At 45.7% G+C, this 18,810-nt stretch overlaps 1 protein-coding gene across 2 annotated transcripts in view; it reads right to left on the bottom strand.

Moving 5' to 3' along the window:
• Nucleotides 1–17,924, bottom strand: part of RBFOX3 (RNA binding fox-1 homolog 3) — a 346,079-nt gene extending 328,155 nt beyond the window's left edge. For both annotated transcript variants that reach the window (XM_082210955.1, XM_082210956.1), the window contains exon 1: nucleotides 17,660–17,924. The gene's annotated coding sequence lies outside the window, so the exon portion shown is untranslated. The remainder of the gene's footprint in view (nucleotides 1–17,659) is intronic.
• Between the last annotated feature and the right edge of the window lie 886 nt (nucleotides 17,925–18,810).

Here is an 18,810-nt window from a genome sequence, read left to right as displayed (position 1 = left end):
TTTTTCCACTTTATAATGTATTTCTTGCTTCCATTGGGGAACCTTCAGACGTCCACTAAGCCTATACATTGGCAGTGCCCTGCATTGTGAGACAATCTACGCATGACGGAGAACTGCATGATGCAGCTTTTCCTGGACTGCACTATTTCCATGTACAAGTGTGTCAGCCAGACAGATTTGAAAAGGAAAAACCCTAGTATGTCTGGGACAATGCCACCCTAGATTCCTTTGCTCCAACACTATGTGAAGCAGATTCTTGCATGGTGGAATCTTCCATTATGTGATTCCCCCACCTGCAGTCTCAAGTGGTACAATCCAGAAAAAGCTGTTCCTCATGTTCCTGCTGCATGTATAGATTTGGCTGATAAAGATTCCAGCACAGATGTGGAGCCAATGAGGGAGCAGATTTCACCAGCGAGAAATAGATTTTTTTTTAAAAAAAATATCCATTCTTTTGCTTGTCTTAAGGAAAGAGAGGAGGTAGCAGCAGAGAGGAGAGAAAGAAAAACATCAGACAACTGAGGCGGTGGGGCGCCGAATTTCGGTGCTGCACAGGGCGTTGCTGAAATTTCAGACCCCAAGATCTGCCACTGCACGAAGAACACACCAGTTTTCCTTAAGGAGGCTTGGCCCTTTTCCTGAATTGCTTTGGGGTGGAGGGAGGGTTCAACTCTTGCTGCAGTTCTTCATTTCCAAGCGCCCAGAGTGCTTTTTAAAAGAGAAATGTCTAGAAATGCTGGTGAAGCTTCTTTCCTGTTGTGATGATCCAGCCTCTGGCAAGACTGAAGCAGAATCAACTTCTTAAATTTGATTGGTGGTGCTGGGGGATATGTCATCCTCACACCAAAGAGAGCATGGTCACAAAGTGTGACAGAGTTTTGTTAACAAGGCTTCCGGGAATGTAAATAAGCACCCCCTCAAATGCAGTTCAAGAGACGGAGTCCAGTTTATTCTATAGCAGGATCTTAGAGGCTTTTCTGTCTTCTGAGTACAGTATGCAACTCTTTTAATTGTACATTGATCAGAAGAGTACAGTGGTACCTCGGGTTAAGTACTTAATTCATTCCGGAGGTCCGTTCTTAACCTGAAACTGTTCTTAACCTGAAGCACCACTTTAGCTAATGGGGCCTCCTGCTGCCGCTGCGCGATTTCTGTTCTCATCCTGAAGCAAAGTTCTTAATCCGAGGTAATATTTCTGGATTAGAGGAGTATGTAACCTGAAGCATCTGTAACGTGAAGTGTATGTAACCCGAGGTACCACTGTAAATCTGCCTGCTGCAGTGGCGTAGCATGGGTTGTCAGCACCCAGGGCAAGGCAAGTAATTTGCGCCCCCTAGCCTGTGGATTTGCACACCCTAACCCGTGGATTTGCACCCCCTAACCCCCAGATGTTGCAGCTGGCCCCCCTGCACCCCCCACGCTACACCACTGGCCTGCTGATTCACTCTTAAGGATTGCTTGTCCTCTGCTTGGTGAGGTTACAAATATGTAGGCTCACCTGGGTCCACCTGTGATTCAGGAAGCGGAGGTGAGGTTCTGTATCATCCTCTGGGGTGACTGCAGAGAAGTGCTACACAGGCAAGATTTATCGATGCAGCAGGGAAGAGGCAGGGATCTACAATGTGCTTGCAGGAAACTACTCCACTATAGCTGCCATCATGAACCGCCTTCCCTCCCCACCAAAACAGAAGCCTAAGTTTTACAAAGGAAAAAAAGAAGTGCAGTAAATAGTCAAGCACCCCACCAGTGTGAAATTATCTTAACACACTGAAGAGCTGGTTTTGCAAAGAACAACACAAGGGATGCTCTTAGCACAACCCACCTACTAAGACTAAAGTTGGCAAAATCTAAGTGCATACACATGGTACAGATGTGGAGATCTCAACAATGTATGTGTGTGTGCTGTCCTTTATTTTACTCGTAGTACATCTAGTACACACAAGTAAACCCCCTCCCCTCAAAAAAAAAAAAAACAACCAAGAGAGAAAATTGTACGAGGATCATAAAACAACCAGCTGCTCCAAATGCTTCAGTTTCGTCCCATCTAGCATTATTAACTAACAAACAACCTTACTGAGACTAGTTGTGGCTTAGAGGGTTCTAACACAGCTCCCCAGCTAGCAAAGGGATTTTTGTTGCTTTTAACAAGAACAAAAGAAATGTGCAAAGTATTTACCCACAAGCCAAGCTTCAATAGTCTTACTTGTTCATGCAGTCAAAAGAAAGAAGAATAAAAATTGCCCACTTTTTGCCTTTAAAATCCTCCGGTGATAGCCAGTGGAGGTGCTTCTGGATTATACACATTCTATCAATCAAATACGCAGTTAATTATTGTATGGTGCTTAATTATTATTTGCATGGCCCTACAAAAAAATTAATGAACGACAAGTTGGAAGAAAAGCAACAGGAGTAGAAGCTAATATCTAATTGCATACCAACATTGTCAGACTTTTGACTAGTTTTCAGGGCATTCCAAATGCATAATATTATAAGGGCTCCCACATATTAAAAAATGTTGTGTTCTGCTGCTTACAATCTACCAACATGACCTAAATCTTTAAGGAAAGTTACTTTTCATTTTCAGTTGCCAAAAGTAAAACTGACAAATTGATGAAAGGAATAAATTGCTTTGATTAAGCAGAACTCTTGTGCTGTTTTTACAGTGTATGCACAATTTGAATGCTGGTTGTTTGAAATAAGATTTATTTATTTATTTTTAGGAAGCCATCACTTTAAAATTAAAGCTTTAAAATGGGGGGGGACCACGGTGGACATTCAGGGTCACTGGGGAGACCTGGATATTTCAAGACTGTCAACAAATGGCAGTTTCTGACCCTCTCTCAGCATAAGCTATAGGCTATCCTCTTGCCTCCCTAAGTAGTTCCTTTTATTGACCCAGATCCTGAAAATACAGATGTATCTCCAAAGCATGTTCATCACTATATGTACACAAACCTGACCCTCTTTAAAAATGTATTAAACATGCAGACCTGGAGGAAATAAGCTTTGCAGAAGTTGTGTCTTTTCCTACATTCCACACCCACAGAACAAGGATATTTTTCTTCTTTTACTCTCCCTCTCTACCTGAACCAACAATGGAGATCTATGCACAGAAGCAGCTTTGCTGGATCAGGAATAAATTGAATGTGCATTTTTTTATCAACACTGAATTCCATTCAGTCAAAAGCACATTTTTGATAAAACTTTCATTTTACTCCACAGTCCTCTAAACAGGGAAGGCCAATTTACAAATAGGAGGCCAATATTCTGTGCACATCTGAGGAAACAGTAACCTAAGAAGAATCAGGAGTGCTTGGATTCAGTGAACAGGGTGAAAATGAAGGGGAAGTGTTCTAATCCTTCTTTGTGATTAATACATTGAAATTCCAATTAAAATCTATGAGCCTGTCAACAAAAGCCAGTGTTCTGATTCACACACACATAGTTAAACTCTGGAATTTGTTTCAACAAGATGTGGTGATGGCCACAAACTTGAGTGGCTTAAAACTGAGGATTAGACGAATGCATGGAAGATAAAGCTATGAATGGCTACTAATCATGATGGCTATATTCTGTCTCCACGGTTGAAGGCAGCATCCTCCTGAATGCCAATTGCTGGGGATCACAAGTGGGGAGAATGCTGTTAATATTCAGGCCCTGCTTTGGTGCTTCCCATAGGCTGATTGGCCACTGTGAGAACAGGATGCTGGATCAGGGCCACTGGTCTGATGTAACGGGCTATATCATTTGCTTCAGGTCTAGCTCCATCTGATGCAGCTCTGGTTTAAGCCAATAAGCTTGGAGTAGTTGGTTCAGCACACCTAAACCAGCTCAGTTTGGGTTCAGATGGGAAAACAGAATTAGCATCACTCACATTAAAATGATGAACGCTCCCCATCACTTCCAAGTAGATCTCATCCCTGCCAAAGTCAGGGCAACAGGGAAAGGTGCCAAGTTTTCAAAGCTGCAGCTGCGAAGGAGGAATTGTGTGAGCCCGCCAAGCCTTGGAATACACTTCCAACCCTTTCTTTGCAGCAGCAGTGGCTTAAACTTTCCTATGCCTAGTGTCACTGGATCACCCAAAACAGTCTCACGGGCCAAATCAAGAGGCCTGGTGGGTCTAATTGGGCCAGCAGGTGAGAGATTGCATGGTACTGTTTCTAAGATAATTTGTATCTCCATAATATTGAAAAAACAAAATCCTTTCACTGCATGGTTAAATGTTACCCAGGAGAAAGGACTACAACTCAAGAGTGAATAAAACATGGGGAACAATCTTGGATTATTACTCAGTAATGAAAGTTCCAATAAGCAGGGTAAATGTACAAAGTTTAAATATAAAGCCCATCCATTCTGGAAACTTGGAGAGTCCTGAATTGCCTGGAATCAAAGATGCTTCAAAGATGCAACCTATCTGTGCCAGAACTACCATGTTTAAAGTAAAAGTAAAAGACAGGATTTCAGAAATATTTTTAACGGCTACAAAACAAGACGATCACTTCAGCACGGCTAAGAAACTCTGCAGTGCACAGAAATCCTGTTACCTGCCCCCTTCCTCCACCATGTTGCTTATCTTTGGCTTGTTACAGCAAATTGCAGCAGTAGAGCAGTAGGCCTCCACCTCACCTGCTGCTTCCCAGCCCTTGAAGATGGAAGAGCACAATAAACCTGACAAATCCAAAAAATCTTCCCAGATATTGTTTGTTTTATGTAACCATTATTCATTCTGGTTGATGCCAATGAACGTACTAGCACATCTGGCTCTCAAAAGAAATAAAAGATGATTCAGAACTGGTAACTTGAATTTTCTTTTGTTTCACTTAAACAAAAACTTTCATATAAGGTTTGGTTCTCTTCAAGAAAAACATAATGGCTGGGGTGGCTCATTTTCAGATTAGGACTAGGGTTCAGTAGTGTAATGGATATTATCAGGAATGAAATCAAAACTGTATTACACTGGACAGCAGTGGGAATGTTAAGGACATGTACAACTTTGACAAAGAGAATACTTTCAATAAGTCATTTGAACTCCCCAACACTGCAGAGAGAATCAAAGGGCATTCATGAAAAGAGAACGTACACAGACTGAATATTAAATTGACTGATCTCAGTTAATATACAGGAGTTTAATCCAGAGAGGACAGAAATGCTTTTGGTCAGTAGGTGAGCTGATCTTGGCTGAGACACACAGCCTGTGCTAGAAGGCCTTGAACGTCTCTTGAAGGAAAATGTCTACAGTTTAGGACAGCGCCTGGACCCAATATTGGTTCAGGAGACAGGGCTGGCCCGCAATGTTTTGCCACTTGAGGCAAAGCCCCCCACCACTGCTGCCTGCTCCTCTGCTGTGGCAGGGGGCACACCCACAGAAGAGTAGGAGGCGGGGGCATGGCAGTGAGTGGTGTGTTCCCTGGGGCCAGATATGCCACCTGAGTCAACTGCTTTGCCTTGCCTCATAAGCCCTGTCCTTGCCTCATAAGCCCTACATGGCAGCTGTGGCCAGGAGACCTTTACCCAGTTTAATCTTGTGCACCAACTCTAATCTTTCCTGGATCATGCGGATCTGGCCGTTGTCACTTGTACCCTGCCACATTTAGGCTGGACTACTGCAATGTGTACTGTACTTCATGTTGGATTGCTCTTGTCTGGAAAACTCTAGTTAGTGAACAAGAGTGGCTAGGGCAGTTTCTGGCATCTGCTTTTCAGAACATCTGAACTGGGAGTGGCCAGGCACACTCTGGACCAATGTCTGGGCACAGTGGTAGGCTGGATAAGAGCCAGTAAACTGAGCTTAAACCCTGGAAAGACAGAGGCCCTGTGGGTGCATGGTTCCTGTGTTCAGGAGATAATCAGTTACATGTTTTGGATGGGGTTGCACTCCCTCTGAAGGAACAGGTATGTGATTTTGGGGTGCTCCTGGACCCATCTTTGTCACTTGAGGCAGAGGTGACCTTTGTGGTTAGGAATGTCTTTTACCAGCTTTAGTTGGTAAGACAGTTACTACCATTTCTGGACCAAGATACTTTGGAACTGGTAACCTCAAGAATGGATTACTTCTGTGCAATCCACATGGGTTTCCTGGTCATAAACCGGAAGCTGCAGCTGGTTCAGACTGCAGCAGCTAGGTTGTTGACTGGAGCATCCTATCAACATCATAGAACACCTCTACTGAGGGAACTGCACTGGCTGCCAATATGCTACCAGCTGTAGTTCAAGGTTTCGGCTTTGGCATTTTAATTCCTAAAGAACGTCGAACCAGTTACAGTGCTCAATACATCCCCCGTCCAGCCACTGTGCTCTTCAGATGAGGATACTGCTGAGAATACCACATGCCATAGAGATGTGCTCAGCTTGTACTAGGAACTGGGCTTTTAAGGTTTCAGCTCCAGCCCTCTAGAATCGGATACCAGGTAAAATTAGGCACCTAGCATCATGATGCTTAGGCACCTGCTAAAGATGTTTTCATTTCAGATGTCTCCCCCTGTCATTTGTGGAAAATTAATTGTTATCCGTAGGAATGATCTTATTGGTTTTAGAACTTGTAGGAATGGTTTTAATTGTTTTTAGAACTTTAGTTCCTTGTATGTTCTCTTATGTGTATCTTGTTGTATACCACTTTTATGGCTTTACATAAGAACCTAGTAAGCTGCTTAATACTGAGTCACACCATTGATTCATCTGGTTCATTATTGCCTACGCTGACTAGCAGTAGCTGTCCAGAATTTCAGGCAGGAGTCTCTCCCAGCCCAACCTGGAGATGCCAGAGATTAAACCTGGGACCGTCTGCATGCAAAACAGATGCTCTACCACTAACAGCCCTTCTCCTTTAGTTTCTGGAGGTTTAAAGAACAGTACAGGGAAGCTTTCCAGCAGCCACGTGCCACATTTGGGCTTCAAAGCACAGCATCACCAGACATCATAGTGACATCAGGTGATTGACAGGTAGGTGCCCCGACTCACATGTCAAAATTGGCTCATAAGGTGGGGAGATAAGAATCTGGCCCACTGGCCAGGGAAGATTCCCCACTACTGCTATAAACACTGCTTAGGCTCTGACTGGGCATTGAAAACTAGCCCCCTCTTTTTCTCATCTGTTTTTTTTTTTTTTACACTTGCCCTAGATGTTTTACAAGAGCGAATTATTTACTGTATCCCAGCTACATGATATACTATAAAAATGCTCCGATAAATTAAGGAGTTCCCTACATGCACTTTTTATTATCTCAAGTAACCTTCAAAAGGCATTTATCTGCCATCAGCTGGTATGTTTTGAAAAATTGTGATGACAAACTAATTTAGCAAATGCGTGCACTTAAAAATCTGCATTTACAGACTGAATGAGTAAATGCAGCCCATGGGACTAGATAAACTACCTTGAAAGCAAAAACAAACAAAAAAAACCCAACAAATCTTCAGTTGGCACTTATTTATCTAATCCCTAGGTGTCTCACCAGTCCAGCCCAGATTAAACTGGACTCCAGTCTTACAGTCCCACTGAGTTATTGCAGATTCCTCTGCAGACTGAGAAAGCCAGACAGGCCCTGGCAACACAATCTGGAGAGCAACCTGCAGTCTACAGGCATCTTATCACACTATTACCTGCCAATCTGCCTTGGTGACAGCAGAGCAATGCTGGTAAAACACTGGCCAATGGTGGAGCATTCGCTGTTCTGAATCTGCTGGCTAGCACACTGGCTAGCACACTGATCTGTGTTGCCAGCCCAATTTGAAGCAACAGCTGCAAACAACTGCAGAAGCAACTTCAAAACTTTACAAATGCACATAAGCTACCCAGACTGCCTCAGGATGCAATTATTTGATGCTGATAGGTAAAGGGTAAAGGGGATCCCTGACCATTAGGTCCAGTAGCGGACGCCTCTCTGGGGTTGCAGTGCTCATCTCGCTTTACTGGCTGAGGGAGCCGGCATACAGCTTCCAGGTCATGTGGCCAGCATGACTAAACCAGTTCTGGCGAACCAGAGCAGTGCACGGAAATGCCGTTTACCTTCCCGCCACAGCGGTACCTATTTATCTACTTGCACTTTGTGCTTTCAAACTGCTAGGTTGGCAGGATCTGATGCTGATAAGGATGAACAATTCAACCTCATTCCTGATAGAGACAGAGAACTACAAAATAATTCCAAAGAACTAAAAGAACTATCAGAGCTTGGATGTGCACCAAAGAATATATCTCCAAGACAACAGGAACAGCACTCCTGATCCAAAACTTTTCTGATGAAAACAGGGACATCCTAGTCCAATAATAATAATAATAATATTTATACCCCGCCCACTTAACTGGGTTGCTCCAGCCGTTCTGGGTGGCTTCCAACATAAAAAAATATTAAACATTAAAAAACTTTCCTATAGATGGCTGCCTTCAGATGTCTTCTAAAGGCTGTATAGTTACTTTTCTCCTTGGCCCGGGGGTCGCATAACTCCATACCCTCCAACATTTATCCAGTGAAAATAGGAATGTCCTAAGGAAAGGCGGGCCATTCTGGGATCAAATCAGAAACCGAGACAGCTTCTGTAAATTTGGGACTGTCCCTGGTAAATAGGGAGACTTGGAGGGTCTGCAGCAGCACCTATAGTTTTATGACTATACACATATAATGGACAGCCCTGTTTGCTCTATTTTCCTACCTCTCCTGTCTTCTCCAAGCCCCATACAAATTCAGTGTGATGAAATAGAATAGTGCACATTGTAAGCAACTTCCGAACTAGTGAATTTCACTTCAAAGGAAAACTGCATTTCTCTTATTTTTAAAGGCTAACTAGGCTGCGATTCTAATGCCTAAAGCCACTTACCTGGGCATAAGCACCACTGAACTTAGCAGGACTTACTTCTAAGTAGACATAGTTAGGACTAAACTGTTATTAATAATGGACATATTCTTTGTAACCTGCTTTGAGGGGTTTTTTTATAAAAAAAAATTAAGCAGTGTATAAATTTTATGAAATTAAATAAATATGTACCAATTATTTCACCACAAACGAAAATAAAATTTACCGTATTTTTTGCTCTATAAGACTCACTTTTTCCCTCCTAAAAAGTAAGGGGAAATGTGTGTGCGTATGGAGCGAATGCAGGCTGCGCAGCTATCCGAGAAGCCAGAACAGCAAGAGGGATTGCTGCTTTCACTGCACAGTGATCCCTCTTGCTGCTCTGGCTTCTGAGATTCAGAATATTTTTTTTCTTGTTTTCCTCCTCCAAAAACTAGGTGCAACTTGTGGTCTGGTGCGTCTTATAGAGTGAAAAATACGGTGATTAAAAACAACCTTGGGAAAAAAATCCTAAAAGTGTTGGAGCTAATTTGGGGTGCAGGGGAGAGAAGGGAGAAAGGTGCTACTCCAATCAATCAATCAATCAATCAATCAAAGGCACTACTTATATAATTGACAAACCAATATGCGGAAGACCTGCAGTGTCATGAGAAAAGGGCAGCAGGCAGAGGAGAACTTGAATTGTGCCCTTTGAGCATTAAAGCTAAATGCTAGAAGAACCCCCTTGAGGGTTGACAAGTGTTTGCTTTTAACACTGGAGAGGAGCAATTGATTTTTGAGACAAGGCTGCTTGGCCATCCCTTCTTGCTGTGGATTTCAAAAGACAGACCTTGAAGCATTAACAAAAACCTGCAACACCTGTTTGACCAAACACTGTGGCAGAACAAAACGAAAATGACTGCATATGCCATGGGTGTATATAACTCCTCTACTCAACACCTCCAAGTCTCTGAAAAACTTTTTATCTCCACACAGCCCTCCGGAATCAATCAATTATTATCACCTTAACTCACCTTCACCGCTGATTTATGTGCAAATCGGAAAGTATGAGAAGTTCAAGGAAGTTAAAAGAGTTAGCCAAGGAACTCACCTCTTTCATTTGAGGCAAATGCTTGTGTAAACAATATCAGTTTTTCCATCTCCGATTTATGGATGTGGTTACAGTACAAAGTCCCTTTCAAACACAAGTGGTCCATGTATGTCCCAAGGCAGAAAGCAAAAGGGGCACTGTGGTTAGAACACGCTGGAGTTCCTTTTTCATGTAGACAGGCTGTCTCAGAGAACCTTCAGATCAATAACACTGTAAACAAGCACCCATTTAGGAGCAAATCTAGTTTTCACCTCGCCATTAGGATAAAGCCGCAACTGCCTTAAAACAACAGCTGTTATCACATTGGAAACACTTCTCAGGGAGCTGGAAGAACTCGTTGCCATTGCACAATTTATAATAACAATAATAATGAAAAGCTCAAGGCCGCTCAGAGTTATTTTGTCATTTATGCACAATGCCATTAAGCATCCATTTTGCACAGCTACCATGTACAAGAGAGTGCCTTGCCAATCACGCTCTTTCGATTCCCTCTGTTCTCCTGGTTCCATTTACCATTGGGCACACTTGAGGCAACCACCCATTGCGGATGGAAACAGACAGACACATACCCTGTTTTGATTCTCAAACTTCCTTCTTAAGACAGGATAAGCCTGCACCTGCATTTTATGCTGCCCCAAACCCTAATGGTCATGTTTTTGACAGAATCAGGTGTCTGGTAAATAGCAAGGAGAGGACTTATTGCAGGGTGGGGAAACAGTGAACAGCAGCCAGGAGGTTAAGAACTCCTTCCCTTGCTTGCTGCTTCTCGATTGCAATTCTCCCCCTCCTGAGGCACTTTTTAGGGAAGTAGTGGCCACACCTGGGCATCAGAATACAAGGTGGACACAAAACACATAATATTTTTGCCCCATCTAAGCCATATGGATGCAGAATGTAGTGAAGAGATAGAAACATGTAGGTTATACACAGAGAAAAATCTATCCTACTTAAAACATGTGAGCAAGGTCAAGCCAGCTCTGATGGTCCTTCATGCCCATAAAAACAATTTCCTATTTTAATTTTAGCCTCTGTGGAGTCAGTGACACCAAGGACACTCCTCCTGTGTTTTTACAGTAGCCAACAGGGATCTGGTTACTGAGTGGGGCTTGTAGGGACAACAAACAATAAAAGCTGAAAATTAAGCTACTTCTTTCCAATTCTGCACCTGAGACCCACACAACTGAGCATCCCAGAATGAGAGAAGAATTACCAGCCACAACAGCTGCTCAAGACACAGTCTTGAAGTTGGGACTTCGTAGAATCACAGAATTGTAAAGTTGGAAGGGACCCTGAGGGCAACCCTAGTCCAAATCCCTGCAATGCAGGAATTTCAACATGCAGTTTCCCCATGCAATATGAAACCATACCAGACTCTGCTTAGCTTTGCAAATGTGCTAGTAGTTTTATCGAACACCTATAGAACCTCCAGTAAGAGTGCCAACGTTTTGGAATCATGATATAATAATAGGTGCCAAGCCAATGTACAAACTTTTTCTAAGATTCTTTTCAATAAAGGAAAGAGCTAAAAATCAAGGAAGCCATTTTCGCATTGTGCGTGAGATTTCTGAAGGCAAATATCCCAAGTGGAAAGATTCTCTACTATGTCAGATACGGGTCATTTCCAGCTTCCTTCCAGTCCTTAGAAAGCATTCTTAAAAAATGGGGCACGCAATGGGCTTTTAAACATTTGACAAAGAAAATTCCATTGCAAGGATATGAAGAACTTTAATTTCATCTCAATCCTGTATTTACTCAGCATTAGATAGCCGTGTTGGTCTGCCATAGTCAAAATAAAAAAAAATCCTTCCAGTAGCACCTTAAAGACCAACTAAGTTAGTTCTTGGTATGAGCTTTCGTGTGCATGCACACTTCTTCAGATACACTGAAACAGAAGTTGCCAGATCCTTCTATATAGTGAGAAGGTGGGGAGGGGTATTACTCAGAAGGGTGGTGGGAATGGGTGATACACTGTTTCAGTGTATCTGAATGGGTGTATCTGAATGGGTGTTTCAGTGTATCTGAATGGGTGATACACTGTTTCAGTGTATCTGAATGGGTGTATCTGAGTGGGTGTTTCAGTGTATCTGAATGGGTGATACACTGTTTCAGTGTATCTGAAGAAGTGTGCATGCACACGAAAGCTCATACCAAGAACTAACTTAGTTGGTCTTTAAGGTGCTACTGGAAGGAATTTTTTTATTTTTACTCAGCATTAAGTTCCTTAATTTCAGCAGTACTTACTTCTGCATAAAGGTGCTTAGGACTGCAGCACTGAGCTTGTGTAGCCCTGCAAAAACCTGGGATTTACAAGTGTTTTTGCTTAATTTTCCCTTCAGGGACTACAGCCCAGAAAGAGAGCGAGAGAGAGACACTCATTACTTGGTATGAAAGGCTATCATTTGGCTTTCAATTTACGACTTCTAGGTTTCTTCTCAATATACTGTACTGTAAACTTTGCTCCTTAAGAATGACACAAACTGTTCCTTAGACCCCTAAGCAGGGAAAGCACATCCTTTTTCGCCGCTTGAGGTGAAATGAGATTTGCCACCCTGTCCTGATACCACCACACCTGTCCCTGCCACCACCACTACCTGCTCTGCCACTGCCGCATCTGCCACCTCCACGCGCCCTTCTGCATATGCTGCTGGCAGAGAAACAGTGCTGCCATTGGCGCTGATTTCAGGCAGGATCATGCCAATTTCAGGTGAGAGCTTGTCCAAAACAGACACAATCTTGCCTGAAATTGGTGCTGATGGTGCTGCTGCTTCTCCACTGCTGATGAAGGTAGCAGGGCAGGCAGGGCACCCATGAGAGTGCTGCCTGAGGCAGCAGCCTCACCTTGCCCCTGCCTAATGGCTGGGCCAGCTCTGCCCCCAAGACCACTAACAATCTTCATAGCTTTTCCCTCCACCATCCCTCCTTACGAAACCCTGCCCTACAGGAACACCTCCTGTCTGGCATGGGGGGGGGGGAGAGCTTGACGTACCCATTCAAGCCTTAGCTCAGTAATGATGTCCCTCCAGTCTTCATCACTGGAGGTCTTTGGCAAGTCACTATCATCCTCAGTCCCAATCCACACAAACCAATACATAACACAATGTAGTAAAACTATCCACTCCCATGCATAATTGTTGTAAAGGTTACGGAGGACGAATGAAAAGCAATTATATACAAATAGTAACAGTATTTTTTATTGCTCAAAAATTTCAGTGAAAAATTACAGACCAACTCTTATTTTATATTAGCCTGGTTCAACTTTATAGGCTCAAGTATAACAGCCATAAATTAAGGCTCTCTTTCAACCTTCTCAGTCCCGAGAACAAGAAAAGCCCTGACATTTCTTGCACAGGGGAATAGATGCAGGCCTCAAGCATGATCACCAAGCACACAGACACAACTCAAACTTTCCCCACCTGACCGTACACTCAACACACAGAGTCACAGACAGTGCATAGCAGCAGTCAGGGTTCTGCAACACACAATGAGGATCCATGAATGCTATACAACAGTATTTTAATTGTTAGAGTAACTTTTATTGCACTGAACCTTTCAGAATTCCGTCTATATGCCATTAAATGTTTGAGATTGGACAGTGCATGGTATCACTGCAAGCACAGGGAATGAAGCTTTTGGTATGCAAGAACTTGTTGTTATTCCCAGGACCATTTCTCACATTTTCTGCCTTGTGCTAAATAATCACAATGTGGTCTGAAGGTTCCTTGTGAGCATACCGGTATCTTGAAAATGGCTGGGGTGGGGTGAGGGAACTTTTCCTTAGTCTCTTCCACTGCAGTGGAGGAGTTTATTGGGACAAGTGCTGCCTGCCTCAGACTATAGCCTCTAAAGAACTGTAAGTCTCCCGTTGCAATTATAACATCATATATTATTCCCTAGCACAAAACAAAGACACTATCCTGAAAACCACTTTGAAAAATCAAAACCGACAGTGACATTACCTTATAAAAATCTAAAACCAGGAAACTGGACTCTTCTAAACTAAATATTATACAATTGGTTGACTTTTCTTCTTTGCCTCAAGATCTGTTTCCTGGAGAAATGAGGCAGTAGGCATGCATTCGGAAGATGGTGGGCTCTCCTCCTTTGGAGGTTTTTACAGAGGTTGGATGGCCATCTTTCAGGGATAGCTGTGGTTACTGCATTGCAGGGGGTTTGGACTAGGTGGCCCTTGGAGTCCCTTCCGACTGTACGATTCTATCCTAGTTTGGGAAGGAGTCAGGTGTGGGAGTCTTACTGAGATGCAGGCAGCTTCACCAAAACCAATCCCTTAAGGCAGAAATTTCACCCTGCTCACGACTGAACAGGAACACCACCTTGGAACCCCATGAGTTAAGATGTCGCCACTTCAAAATCTGTCGAGCATCTTTTTGCCATTTGCAAACTCTACCACTTGGAGCAGAGCGAAAATGCCACATTCTCAAGGCGGATGTGTTTCCCTACTAGAAGGCACACTGGTTCAGATTTACATGAAAGCAAAACCCACACCATCACAACAACATGTATACAGTCTCATTTCACTGTAAAACAGCAGTACACAGGACCACAGAAATTCTGGTATGTACGTATTCTCTGTAACACAGCAGGTTTTAATGTTGCTGGTTTTAATGCAGAGGGTATTTCACTTTTTTCCTCCCTCAAATCCAACCTAAGCTTACTTATGCCAGACTTTTGTTTAGAATAAAACGTTTGAGAATCGCCACTGGTCTCCAACAGAAGATGAAAGTTAAGGTGCAGATAGTAACGGTTGTTTTACAGCCCTCACTTGACCCTTGCCACTGCAGAGCCTGCCACATATATCCTTTTCTCTTCCTCCTGCAGTCGCACAACAGGCTCCAAGGAGAACAGAAGAACTGAAAGGAGGAAGAAAGGAAGACTTATACATCCTAAATACACATTTGAGCTGGCATATATACTCCTTACCCTTTCCTTCCTTTTAATCAGCCTACCCTTCATTCAGCTCTTTTCTTTACAATTTGCATTCACCTAGAGGGGTTGGTTTTAATTAGTGTTAACGGGAATATTACAATAGGACCTAATTAAGATCTCCGTTAAAAATCCAAAATGCAAACATAATTTGGGGTGGGTGGGTTGCAGACTGGGGGGGGGTGATGCAAATTTCATAGCTTCACGTAATTATTAATGGGTCTATTCAATTAAACACCACCTATTCTGGCATTATTTAAAACTGAAACGGCGGGAAAGGACAAAACTTCATCCCAGCATATTCTAGTATGAAGTGTCTGCTGTTTAGGAAAAAAACAATAATAGTTACAAACTATGAGGACACTTACATCTGTTGCCATTATTTTGCCAAGAAGTTATTTATTCATCCATCAGCACCAGCAAAATGCTGTATATAACCTCACCCACGCTTAAGTTTCATAAGTGTATGGCTATGTGTATCTAGATGCAGAAGAAACTGATCGGAAACCTTCCAATGGCACCATAAAGCATTTCCTGGCCCCCTACCTGAGGCAATCTGCACACACCCTCATCAGCTTTGGAGAAAATGCCTATCATGCCCCTATCAATAAAGCAGTTACTGTGCAGCATTACAGTCCTGATCTTGGTTCACCAAGAACGCAGGGGGACAGGCCACTGCTATTCCGAATTTATTAGTTCTCGGTTACCAACCTAAAGACACCCACAGCACACTCAGGTGTGCACACACCACTGAGCCAGCCCCCCTAGTTCACGCGGTTGATGGGAACAGGCTGCCAGTCTACACTGTCTGAACAGTTTGCACTGCCAACCCCAGTCTCAGCGGGAAAAGGTGGCTCTTTTCATCCCAAGTCACATCCTATGCTTCTAATTTTGTGCTCCAGGGCCAATCCAGAAGCATAGGCCCCGACTGTACCATTTTACTGTGACCCCTAAACTAGGAAGTCCCAGGCTAGGCTGGAATTTTGAATGCAGACCCATTGCCTCATTCCTCCAAATCACACTACAGTTCATCTCCAAGCCAGACCCCCAACTGCAGCCTGCCCATCCCCTTCCCCGCAGTATCAGCTGGTCTTGAGTTTCTTTTGGCTGGTTCTGTAATTGAGGGGTTTTCCTCCCACCCCTACCCCCCACATACCATGGGGGGGGGGAGAAGCAGTTTAAAGACAATGCTGCCCCTTAGTCTATTCTCCTTTCTCCAGAGCATACTCACACGCTACATCTAACAAAGCCAAAAGAACAGAGCCAGCCAACTGCTGTATAAATATCAAATCTGTAAAAGGTGGAAGGAGGAGGGGGAGAGGAGAGAGACAAAAGGCAAGGTATGAATTGGCACAATACTGTAATCTTCAACCACAGCTAGTATTTGGCTTTGCGGCTTGGCGCTTGCTAAAGTTATCTCCCATTTCCCCTGGAGCTAGTTTGCTCCAGACTGCTTCCATAATGATTTCTAAGGGAAGCTCTCATTGCGAGCTCCCTGCTGAGGTGTAATAATGTGTGTGTGATAACACAAGGGGAAAGGGGGTTGGAAAGGCACCGCTGGGTTATAAATCCCCTCTCCCCTTCTAGTCTCTGGCAATTCAGCCTGGGATGGTGTTGCAGATCTGTTCAGGGAGCTTAGCTCGGTATTGTTATTCTGCACAGCAACCCAACTTCTCTATGAAGGCTGCAGAAGAAACAATAAAGAGAGGGATTTTGCTCTGCGCTACCCCCACCCGCCACTCTTAGCCGAGCTTGCAACCGAGGAGGTGGGCAAAGCCAGCGGCACTACGATCCCCAAATGTCACTAGTTTCAACCTCGAACCTTTAAATAAGAAACTTTAAGCGCTCATCCGGCTTCACTAATACAGGCTCCTCCACCCCACACATAACACTCCCAGCATCTCTTCCCCACACCGCCAGATTTCCCCCCCCCCTGGCGAATTAAACCCAGGTCAATCTTCTCTTCCCCACAGCCAACAACAGGAAGGATCTACAAGTTACCATCGACCAGATTTTCCAGCACCTACAGCCCCAGCCCACGCATGTTTACTCAGAAGTAAATCCCGCCGAGTTCACGGGCACTTGCTCCCAAGCGCACCTAGGAGTTTTCCAGAGCGGAGGATCATCACACTGCAGGGACACGAGGTCAAGTGTCGTGTCACCCTGGAACTAGAAATGCGCCACTCTGGGAATCTCTCTGCGCGCCCCACCGCGGAGCGAGGCGGCGGCGAGAAGGGGGGGGCTGCAACTGCTGCTGCTGCTGCTGTGGGGTGGTGGGGGTCGTAGAGGAGACCTCGCCAACACGCCAGAAGAAACGGCAGAAGAGGGATTAAGCGCCACCATCCCATCCCCCCACACCCCTCGAAGCGCGCACGCTGCTCGCCATCATTGGGGGGAGGATTAGCCAAGTGTCTCCGCGCCTCCCCCGCAAGGAATGAATCATCTGCCAGAGTCAGGCTTCGAAGCGGCTCCACACACCACCGACGGGAGGGAGAGGGGTTGGAATTGGCGGCGGCGCCCCCGCCCCCACCCCCACCCCCCCTCCAAACCCCGCGCCTCACAGCTCTCGCGCGCCGGCTGCGCCTTCAGCCAGGCTTTTCCCTGACACCACGGGGATTTCCCACCCCCCACCACCCCAGCTCGCCTCGTGCGCGCGCCTCCGTCCCCTCCCCTCTCCGGACTAACCCTGAGGAGAGGGGGAAGACCCGGGCCAGAGACCCCCTTTCCCGCGCAAAAGCCCCCAAAGAGCGCGAGAGAGGGAAGGAAAAGGGGGAAAAACCCGCGGCGAGGGAAGGCGAGCCCAGGCGACAGGCGGCGCCCGGGCAGCTCTGGCGGGTGACTCACGCTTCTCTCTCAGTGGTCCCTGCGGCGGGGGCAGGCGAGTGCAGGAGCCCCGGGTCCCTTCGCCACGAGCGACATCCCCGGGGCAGCCCGGTGGCAGGAGGGCGACGGAGGAGGAGGGAAAGGAGGCGGCTGGACGCGCCGAGCGAGGAGGGGAAGGACTCGGAAGAGGAGGCTCTTGTGCGCCCGGCTCCGGCTTGGCAGGCTGGCAGAGCACGCGGCTGCGCCCGAGCCGCCTGTAGCCCCGAGCGAGCGAGCGAGCGAGCGAGGAAGGGAGCGCGCGAACCCGCCCCCGTCGCGGGGGAGGGGGAGCCCCGAAGAGGCCACGTGCGGTAGCACCTGCGCCCGCCCCTCCCCCTACCAACACCCCCCTCCCCCCGCCGCGCTGCGCAGGGAGGGAAAGGCTCGCAGAACAAGCGCCTCTCCCCCCTCCCCCCCCCCGCTTCAGAGCGTCCACCTCCCCCAAAGCCTGAGTTTCCGACAAGTCCCAACAGCCTCCCAGGGGCCAAGCCGTTCGTATGCTTGGGCAACCCGCACCCGGCAATCTAAGCCTGCCCCAGTTGTCTGAGGGCAGGCTGTAGGGAAGGAACGGCATCCTTCTGAACCTTCCCCACCAAACAGCTGCATCCCAAAGGTGTCCCTGCACATCAAGCCCATGCGCTTTGCCTCTCTCACCCACAAGTTCCCCCAAACCACCTTAGGGTCACACCACTTTGTCATGCCCCTCTCTGTCCCCGAGGCAGCCAGCAGCACCTCCCAACCTGCAGGATGCTTAGCAGCCGGTAGCGCTTTCCTCTGGATTTCTAAAACTTGGAAGCAGCTCTTCTCACAAGCAGCAGCCTACAAAGCAGTGTGGCCAGCTGCACTTGCCCTAGAAGTCTCTCCAGCATAACTGTTCCTTGCAAGTTGCTGCCTACCAGCAGTGCCGAACTCCAGGGGAAGGACTTCTGCAATCTTTCATAATATGGTGCCCTGTGCAAGGCCAAAATATAGCACCCTGAAATGGATCTTAGCAATTATGGGTCTTCTCGATTTTGCGCCCCCTCAGCTTGGCACCCTGTGTGGGGGAACCACCCACACTGCCCTAAATCCAGTGCGGCTAACTCCCTGCTTCTTCACACCCATTGGAGCCACACATACACACAATATTCTGC

This window comes from Podarcis vaucheri (assembly GCF_965113315.1).
Source record: "Podarcis vaucheri genome assembly, chromosome: 2".
Classification (NCBI taxonomy): domain Eukaryota; kingdom Metazoa; phylum Chordata; class Lepidosauria; order Squamata; family Lacertidae; genus Podarcis; species Podarcis vaucheri.
The sequence above is the reverse complement of the archived record's forward strand: the minus strand, read 5'-3'. Positions and strand labels throughout refer to the sequence as shown.